Source organism: Oryx dammah, unplaced genomic scaffold, assembly GCF_014754425.2.
Source record: "Oryx dammah isolate SB20612 unplaced genomic scaffold, SCBI_Odam_1.1 HiC_scaffold_2, whole genome shotgun sequence".
NCBI classification, from domain to species: Eukaryota; Metazoa; Chordata; class Mammalia; order Artiodactyla; family Bovidae; genus Oryx; species Oryx dammah.
The window spans coordinates 103,312,031-103,320,745 of record NW_024070186.1 but is presented as its reverse complement, the minus strand read 5'-3'; the positions used below and the strand labels follow the sequence as shown (position 1 = coordinate 103,320,745).

Genomic DNA, 8,715 nt, shown 5'->3' with positions numbered 1-8,715 from the left:
GTGCTTGGCGAGCGCAGTCACCCCCAGTTGGGGCCTGTGACTTATTGCCTCCCCCATCCCTGCCGCTCAGTTTTCTGGGTGTACACCGGCGTGCCTTCTCAGGTGTGCTGTGTGTCTTTTCTGGAGAGCTGGTCTCTGGCTGTGACCCTCCCAGTGGATACTGACCATCCAGAATCCCAGTGAGTCTTGGTTAGCAATGAAGCCTGCTTGCAGTTTGGTAGGTGATGACTCTCTGGGGCCATCATTGCCCGCTTCTGGCTCTGGCTGCCCTCACCTGCCTGCATCTGGAGGGGCATGGGCTGGTCAGGAAGCCAGCTAGCTCTGCTCAGTCCTTTGTTGTGTGATGTGACAGAACACAAGGCTGGCGGTGTCTTAGGTTAGGGCTTTTCGCAGGATAGCTATCCCACAGTCTGTGTTGCTATCTCTAGTTAGTTCCTTCAGATTGCCCTTGGGGCATTCATGCCTGGTCCTTACCCTAAGCAATGCAGCCAGCGGCTCCCTGTCCAGTCCCCACTTGCTAGTGGCCGATGCGAGCGTCTGTGCTGCTTCTGAACATTTATTTCTTATGAATTATTTATTTCATAGAAAAAGCAAGAAAATTCCAGAAAAACATCTATTTCTGCTTCATTGACTATGCTAAAGCCTTTGACTGTGTGGATCACAACAAACTGGAAAATTCTTAAGAGATGGGAATACCAAACCACCTGACCTGCCTCCTGAGAAATTGTATACAGGTCAAGAAACAACAGTTAGAAGTGGACATGGAACAGTCAACTGGTTCCAAATTGGGAAAGGAGTACATCAAGGGTGTATACTGTCATCCTGCTTATTTAACATATGTGCAGAGTACATCATGAGAAATGGGCTGAATGAAGCACAAGCTGGAATCAAGATTGCCAGGAGAAATATCAATAACCTCAGATTTGCAGATGACACCACCCTTGTGGCAGACAGCAAAGAGAAACTAAAGAGCCTCTTGATGAAAGTGAAAGAGGAGAGTGAAAAAGCTGGCTTAAAACAACATTCAAAAAACTAAGATCATAGCATCCAGTCCCATTATTACTTCATGGCAAATAGATGAGGAAACAATGGAAACAGTGAGAGACTTTATTTTCTTGGGTTCCAAAATCACTGCCCAAGGACAGTGACTGCAGACATGAAAATAAAAGACACTTGCTTCTTGGAAGAAAAGCTATGACAAACCTAGACTGGATATTAAAAAGCACAGACATTACCGACAAAGGTTCATATAGTCAAAGCTATGGTTTTTCCAGTAGTCATGTATGGATGTGAGAGTTGGACCATAAAGAAGGCTAAGCACCAAAGAATTGATGCTTTTGAACTGTGGTATTGGAGCAGACACTTGAGAGTCCCTTGGACTGCAAAGAGCTCAAACCAGTCAATCCTAAAAGAAATCAATGCTGAATATTCATTGGAAGGACTAATGCTGAAGCTGAAGCTCTAATACTTTGGCCACCATGATGCTGGGAAAGATTGAAGGCAGGAAGAGAAGGGGATGACAGAGGATGAGACAGTTGGATGGCATTGCCAACTCAATGGATGTAAGTTTGAGTAAGCTCCAGGAGATGGTGAAGGACGGGGTAGCCTGGCATGCTTCAGTCCATGGGGTTGCAAAGAGTCGGACACAACTGAGTGACTGAACAACAACAACAAGGTGGTTTAAATAGTGAACATTTATTTCTTATGGTTCTGGAGGCTAGAAATTCCAAGGTGAAGGTGCTTGCAGATCCAGTGTCTGGTGAGGGCCCACTTCCTGATTTGTAGCTGGTGTCTTCTCACTATGTCCTTGCATGTTGGAGAGCAGAGAGAGAAACAAGCTGTCTTCTTATAAGGATGCTATTCCCATCTGGAGGGCCCTCTCTCCCAATACCATTTCATTGGGTATTAGGGTTTCAGCATATGAGTTTTGAAGGGATGCAAACATGCAGTCCATAACAGAGAGGATCCTGTCAAACTGCATTAGATGACTACAGGAAATAGCTTTCACAGAAACTCGTCTTTCTTTTCCCATCAGTCTCAGAGATAGTTCCTATGCCTTTGGGTTGTGGTGGTGAAGAAGACTCTTGAGAGTCCCTTGGACTGCAATCGCATCAAACCAGTCAATCCTAAAGGGAGTCAACCCTGAATATTCATTGGAAGGACTGATCCTGAAGCTGAAGTTCCAATACTTTGGCCACCTGATGCAAAGAGCCGACTCATTAGAAAAAACCCTGATGCTGGGAAAGACTGAAGGCAAAAAGAGAAGAGGATGACAGAGGACAGGGTGATTGGATGGCATCATCACCTCAGTGGACATGAGTTTGAGCAAACTCTTGCAAACAGTGGAGGACAGGGAAGCCTGGCATGCTACAATCCACAGGGTCACAGGGCTAAACAACAACAACATGCCATTAGGCACATTGTGGTATAAGTTGTCTGGCCTTCACACATTTCCAATACTAGCTAGAGATTAGATTTCTTGTATTTCTTGTAGTTTTCAAGTATTAAGTTAATACTTGTCCAATTTTCTCTAGCTTCCAAATTTGGTGACATTTATCTCTCTTCTGTTTTTTGGATTTGTATCTTTCTCTTAAAAAAAAAAAATTACTTCCCTAAATTTTTATTGACCTAAGGAGGTAAAATATAAAATTAGAAATATGTGTTCAACTGCTGTTTTAACCCAGAAATCCGGGGAGCTCACTTCTTGACTTGTAGACTGTAGGCATTTTCTTTTCATTTGTTGCTGAATTCCTGAAATGTATCCTGCATTTAGCTCTAGTTGCTCTGATAACTCAGATTATTCATATTATTGTATTCTGATCAGGTCCTGTGTTCATATGACTAAAAATTTAGAGTGTCATGATTTATGGCAGATTCTTAAATTCAGCCATTCAGTTTACCCTAAGTTTGCTTTTTGTTCTTGGTAGCACTCCATTGTAATGCAGCTGGAAGGCTTCTATCAACAGTCTAGAAACAAGTTGAAATGAAAATGAATTGTCTATACCTATGTCTTCTCTATTTGCGTGAGAGAAGTGGAAAGATAATCAATTCATGGATGTCTTTTTAAAATGAAAGCCACATTTCTTGCTTTCATGGTTGTGAAAATTTGACCCATCTTTTGAGCAAATTGAACAACGATTTAAAATTCTTGGTTATACATTCCAGATTTAAATTAAGATTTCAAAATGCAGTTGTTAATTTGGAAATAATGACCTCATCAAGTGCTAAGCTTGCTTTGGCTTCACATTTGATTTATAGGTTGGTAAGAAAAGAATTTTATTAAAAAAATTCAGAAGTTATGTTCACAATAAAAGCATATGATGAAAATTAGCCTCTTTCTTCTATAAACTTCACCAGAGTCTAGTTTCTCCTCTTAGAGGCAATAGGCCATATTAAATTTACTATTTATGTCTTGAAAAATAATCTGTGTGAATATAATCATGTACATACTGTGAATATAATCACATATATAGTATGTGAGCTTTTTTATGCTAACAAGATCATAATATGTATGCTGTTGTATGCCTTATTTTAACTTTGTGTTTCTGAAGATTATACCATATCAGCATATTTAGATCTCTCTTATCCTTTTATAATTTTTTTTGCAGAAATAGAATAAATACCAGGAAGTACACAAACACACATATAGTTAAGTGAATCAGCAGAGAACAAAAACCTATCAGGTAACCACCACCTGGCTAGTCAAGCAGTCAGACATTCCTAACCCTTCTTGTTCCCTCCAAGTTACTACTATCTCTCTTCCTCAAAGGAAGCCTCTTCCAAACTTTTATGATATCCTTCTCTTTCCTTTAGTTTTAGTACCTAAGTATAAATCCTTAAACCTTATAGTTTTGCATGTTTAGAATTTTTTGCCTGGGTTAGAATATCAGGCAATTTAAGTCATGCAAATTTAGCAATAATTTTAAAATTCTTGATTCTACAGGAATTGTTTTGTGTCTGGCATATTTAGTGCTTTCTATTTGTCCCATTTATTTTATTATTATTTTTTCCCCCTCTAAGAGTTTCTTCTTCCTGGCTTTATCAAAAATTTATTACTTATTCTTTTCTTTACTACCTTGAAAGTTACACAGTCTGGTAACCAGTAAACTGGTTAACCATAAAATTATGACATACATTTTTGGTTTTCAAATCCTTATATTCATTGGTATTTACCTTCTTCATGGGCAGTGCAAGAACCTGAGGCTCCTTTTAGATATATCAACTCTTTAATCTCCTCTCTCTGATTAGCCCCGCTCTCTTGGGGCTTCCCTCATAGCTCAATTGGTAAAATTTCTGCCTGCAATGCAGTTGACCCAGCTTCAATTCCTGGGTCAGAGAGATCCCCTGGAGAAGTAAATGGCAACCCACTCTAGTATTCTTGCCTGGAGAATCCCATGGACAGAGGAGCCTGACAGGCTACAGTCCACGGGATTGCAAGAGTCGGACACGACTTAGTGACTAAACCACCACCACCTAAACTTAATTTTAAGCCATTATTGTTATGTCCTTTAGTTCACTATCATCATTATCAGTTTACTTGTTTAAATTCATGTTTTCATTGCTCTTCATTCCATTCTAAATCGGTCTCCTGGTACTATTTTCCATCTGCTGCAAAGCGTGTTTTTAGTATCTCGTTTAGTGCAGATCTACTGGCTATGAATTCTGATCTACTGATTAAAATTATTTATTTCAGTCTGATTGAAATATTATTTTGCTGAACTTTTAATTCTAGGTTGGGAGTTATTTTCTTTTAACATTTTGAACGTATTATTTTGTGTTTTCTGGTTTCTAATAACTCTATTAAAAGTTAGCTATCTGCCTAATTGTTGTTCCTTTAAAGGCAGTCTGCCTTTGTTTACGTCCAGCTGCTTTAAAACTTTTTCTTTGGGTTTTAAAATTTCACAATTGGGTCCCTGGTGTTTTTCTCTTTATTCTTTTTAGAATTGTTTTGGCTTCTAAGTCTGTATATTGATGTCTTTCATTTTTGGAAACTTTTTATCCATTATCTCTTCAAATAATTCTTCTTGCCCATTCTTTTTCCCTCCCTAGAATTCCACTTATATGGTACCTTCTCACTGTATCTTCAGTTTCTTCCTTTCTGACCTCACTCTTTCATTTTTCTTTGCTTCATTTGGGATAGTTCTTTCAAGCCAGTCAGTATCCAGGCTACTAATTCCTTTTGGCTGTATAAATGGGTGTTAAATCAATTTATTACATTGTCACTAATTTTGGTTATTATTTTCCAGTTCTTGTAATTTCTATTTATGGTTTTCAACCCTCTACCAAAATTCTCCATCTTGTCCTACCTACTTAATCTAAGGAAGTATGGTTATTTTAACATCTCTGTCTAAAAACTCCAACCTTTAAGGTACTTGTGAGTTCTATTTGCTGTTTATTATCTTGTCCCTGAGTGCCTAGTTATTTTGTATTGTGTGCCAGAAAATGTATTTGCAAAAATGTTGTAGAAATGATTTTCAGCTTGGGATAATATCTTCCGGTAAAGAAGATTTGTGGGTTTTTTTTTTTTTTTTAGTCATATGTGGATACCACTACTCTGAAACAACCTTAATCTGATTTCTTCCACAGCATGTAGAAGAGTATAAGTGCTACACAAGATGTGATGGTGATACATCTTTTGAATGATGCTGAAGTATCTTCTGTGGTAAGTTGGGAGATAAACAATCAGATTTTAGTATAGTCTGTGCTGGCTATTTGTTTAATACTTAGCTGTGTACCATGTAGACAGATTTTAGTATAGTCTGTGCTGGCTGTTTGTTTAATACTTTATTGTGTACCAGGTAGTATTATAAGTGTTTTTGAATATCATTAAATAGTTCTTATAAAAATGATTCCAAGATGGATATTACTATTATCCCTATGTTATGGATGTAAAATTGGACAAAGAGGAGTTGGGTGATTTGGCCAATAATACATGGCTTTAAATGGAAAATGTGAGCTCTGAATCCAAGTAATCTAATTCTAGAGTCTCTGATCCTAACCAATGTGATAGAAAACTTTGTTTAGGGGAAAATACTGCCAGATATTGTTAGTACCAATTTCTCTGAGCTCCTTTACTCAGGTCCTGGATGCTGAATGTATTGAACCAAATGGCAAACACTATTAACAGAATTACTTAAGTTTTTCTAAGGGCAGGTTTTATGAATGGTCACTAGGCTAAGTTAAAGAAATTGATTTGGTAAGAAATAATGCTGTTGAGGTGAATTTAGACCCTATACTACTACATTATTCTACGAAATGACAAAATTAGGAATTATGTGGGGAAGGGCAGTTAGGACTCGGCCTCTCGACTTTGTTTAATGATTTTAAATTTCAATTTAAAATGCATTATCTGTTATTTTGGCAGCAGTGCTGGTGTCTAGAAGAAAATCACAATAGGATTGTTATGTGGGTGAGGGGACGCCCTAAAGAGGTCTCTTTCTATGTAAACTCACTGCTACGGTTCAGATTTGGGAGGAAGCAGAATGAACAGTGGGTTAACTGTGTGGCCTCTGTAGACTCCTTTGCACTGAGACTAGATGGAAAAACTGCCTTTCAGAACTCAGAATCTTTGCTTGATTCATGCGTGGGATTTGTTTATTGTGTTTCTTTTCACAATGACTGCTCAGCCTGCTTCAGCATGAACAGTTGGCTTGGTACCCAGAGAGTGTTTGATTAGCTAAGTTAGGAAGCAAGATGCCATACATTATAGAGGAAATTTATCCTGGATAAATGTAGATCATTTAGTCAAATTGCTAGACTCTCAGCATGCTCTGGCTTCCCTGGGAGAAAATGCCATAGGAACTTTCTTAGAAACAAGAAAACAGAACTTATTTTCAAGGAACCTGAAGAGCATGACCTAACATACGATCCAGGGCCAGCCAATATGACCTTTGAGGGAAAGATACAATAAGAAAATGACCACAGTGACACGTGAAACTAATCCTACAGAGGGCTTTTGAATCAGAACTCCTCCTAGTTGCAAGTGACAGAAACCAGATTTCAGTCTAATCATAGCCATCAAGAGATGGGGAAGAGGAACAAATTATGGTCTTTGGGCTGACTGCACTGCATATCAGTATAAATTTATGCTTATTTATTCGATGGACAGAGGACCAAAATACTTTCAGTAGGACTAAATGTACTTTGGAAGGCTCTGAACTTAAAGTGAGGAGAAAGAATTCATAATACTGAGAATAATAAGCATGGGACTAAATTAAACCTGACTGGATCCAGAGGCTGAAAAGATACCACTGCTGCCCTTGCACCATCCAACCTACCTTTGCTCTCTGCTCCTCTTTTTATGGGCTTATTAACTCCTGTTGCATATGTGCTTCTCCTGTGTTATCAGTGAAGAGGAACACAGGCGTGTTTCTCTTTCTAGATTAGTCAGGCCTGGGACAGGTGTTGCATTGGTTACCTACTGATGCATAACAAATAATCCCCCAACTCAGCCGCTTAAAACAACAAACACTTATCATCTTGCACAGTTTCTGAGAGTGAGAAATCTGGAAGCAGCTTCAAAGTGAAAGTTGCTTAGTCGTGTCTGACTCTGTATGACCCCATGGCCTATACAGTCCATGGAATTCTCCAGGCCAGAATACTGGAGTGGGTAGCCCTTCCCTTCTCCAGGGGATCTTCCCAACCCAAGGATCAAACCCAGTTCTCCCACGTTGCAGGCAGATTCTTTACCAACTGAGCCACAATGGGAGCCCAGAAGCGGCTTAGCTGGATGTTTCTGGCTCCAGGTCTCCCATTGGATTGCAGTTAAGATGTAAACTGTTGGCCAGGGCTGCAGTCATCTGAAGAAGCTGGAGAAACTGCTTCCAGGCTCATTCCTGTGGTTGCTGGTTGGGAGAGTCATTTACTTGTCACATAGATCTCTCCACAGAGGCTTCTCATACAGCGTGACAGCTGGCTTCCCCCAGAGTGAACAATCAGGGAGCAAGAGAAACCAAACTGGAGGACACAGTTCTTCTATAACCCAATTAGGAACATATCATTTCTGCAGTATTTTATTGGTAAGACAGACCTGTGCCAGTCCAATGTAGGATACTAGAGTCTGATCACTGAGGGTCATTCAAAGGCCGGCTCTCACAGTGGTCAAACTCTCTGATGGCCCCAGGATTTTTGCTTGCTGGTGTACACACTCTGCAGGATTCCCTTTGAATGTGGACTGGGTCTGTGAACATGATTTGGTAGTCGCAGCCTTGATTAGAATATACTCCCTGACAAAGTTGATTTTTCTTGATTTGCAGTTGATTTTGAGGTAACCAAGAGACAGAATTCTGAGTGAGCCTGACCCTAAGCAGTGAGTCCTTTAGCAGAGCCTCAGAACCTTGAAACAGGAAGCTACGTTCCTGCTGGCCCTGAAGCAGCAGACCACCCTGTGGTGGAGAAGACTATGTGCCACGGGGTGGTGTGTGTGTAGTGGGGGGGTGGGGGGGGTGGGCGGCTCAGCACTACAGCTGCAAGGAACCAGATTCCACTGACAGTCAGTGATCTTGGAAAATGACTACAGGCCTCAGATGAGATAGCAGCCCCTGCTGACAACCTTGACTGAAGCTGGGTGATACCCTGAGCACAAAATTCTGTTAAGCTATTGTGATTGTGAGATAATACAAGTGTGTTGTTCTAAGCTATTAAATGTGTGGTGTTTGTTATGCAGCTTAGGACCTAACACAGGTGCCTATCTGTGAAAGGCAAGGGCCAGATGGG

At 40.0% G+C, this 8,715-nt stretch overlaps 1 protein-coding gene across 1 annotated transcript in view; it reads left to right on the top strand.

Moving 5' to 3' along the window:
- Nucleotides 1-5,521: 5,521 nt before the first annotated feature.
- HHLA2 (HERV-H LTR-associating 2) overlaps nucleotides 5,522-8,715 on the top strand; it is a 36,572-nt gene continuing 33,378 nt past the window's right edge. The window contains exon 1 of the mRNA XM_040225174.1: nucleotides 5,522-5,662. The gene's annotated coding sequence lies outside the window, so the exon portion shown is untranslated. The remainder of the gene's footprint in view (nucleotides 5,663-8,715) is intronic.